At 33.2% G+C, this 1,330-nt stretch overlaps 1 protein-coding gene across 1 annotated transcript in view; it reads left to right on the plus strand.

Moving 5' to 3' along the window:
• The window catches only part of EPGN (epithelial mitogen), a 12,640-nt gene extending 12,160 nt beyond the window's left edge, over positions 1-480 (plus strand). Inside the window, exon 6 of the transcript XR_001004453.1 lies at positions 466-480. The gene's annotated coding sequence lies outside the window, so the exon portion shown is untranslated. The remainder of the gene's footprint in view (positions 1-465) is intronic.
• The last annotated feature ends 850 nt before the right edge of the window (positions 481-1,330 follow it).

The raw sequence follows: 1,330 nt of genomic DNA on the forward strand, positions 1-1,330 counted from the left end.
CATTTCTGACATTCCTATGGAGCTAGAGCCACATCTGGCAATATTTAAGTACCTAAGCAGAACTTAAGTGGGAAAATGCATAAGTATAAGATATTTGGAAATTGTTTCATTTTTTTTCTATATGCAAGAAGACCCTAAAAAGAGCCTTTCAGTAAAGTTTGTGCTTCAGAACTACACTTTCAGCTATCAATCAATGTATCATTAATTGGAGGTGGATTATTTAGGAAACAAATGCCAACATGTTTCTGGCATCTTTAACTGCATTACACTAGCCAAGAGGTTCATCAATTTCTTTCATTCCCCATTTTGTCTCTTCCCTTTGTCTATCCTTCAATTATTTGAGAACACATTTTTAAGTCATCAATATTCATGAGTGCTTTATTATTTAGCATTTCAGAGTATAATGAGGACGGGGCACAGAAAATAATCTCAGCCATCCTGGAGTCAGTAAATTTGCAAAAAAAGTAATTGCAATGCTTGTCATTATATTCTTATATTCATTATATTATATTTCCCAAGGTAACTTTTCGTATAGTTGTGTTTTCATAAAGTTTGAAAAGGATGAAATTATAACTTAGTTCATCTTTTAGTCTTTCCTGGCACAATACGAATCTAATCCTTTAATTTTAACATGCTCATTTTGGTAATGTCAAGATTTCCATTCATTATATTTAATTGAGAAAAAAGTCATAAGAAAATAACAAACATCAGCAATTTAAGCTTTTGATTTAAACATGAAGACGATTCATCTATGCAGAGGACCATAAGGAAGCCATTTAATGTCTCTGCATTACAAAATGTAACATGCTTTCTCTGAAGTGATATACATATTGATATCCTGCAACCCACACTCATGGGAAGGGTTACCAAAATCCCTCTATTGCAAAACATCACTCTTTCTCGCTTACATCATGGCTGCATGACATCAGGATATGAGCAGCTGCCAAGATGAACTATAAATGTTGAAACTTAATTTACCAGTGTCTAGCACTGCTAATCTGGGTGAGCCCACATTTTCGTCCAAACCTTTGGCTCAGACTTATTCAGTAGCACATTCACAAATATCTTTTCTAAAATCTGAATTTTTATTAAGTATTCAATTTTTATTAATTATTTAATCCATCAATGCTCAGTTCAGAGTATAAGAGCTTAAACAGTTAATTTTCTAAGAATTGTAAGACTAGGCCCCTTAAGAATATCCATGTGAATACATGCATCCCATCATTATATTTTACTTCTCTTCCAAAACTAAACATGATGGATGTTCCAGATTGTCGGCAACACCCACAGCTTCCAAAGAAACATCTCATAAAGATGAGAAATGTGATTA

The sequence above is a fragment of the Mandrillus leucophaeus genome, unplaced genomic scaffold (assembly GCF_000951045.1).
Source record: "Mandrillus leucophaeus isolate KB7577 unplaced genomic scaffold, Mleu.le_1.0 Scaffold75, whole genome shotgun sequence".
NCBI classification, from domain to species: domain Eukaryota; kingdom Metazoa; phylum Chordata; class Mammalia; order Primates; family Cercopithecidae; genus Mandrillus; species Mandrillus leucophaeus.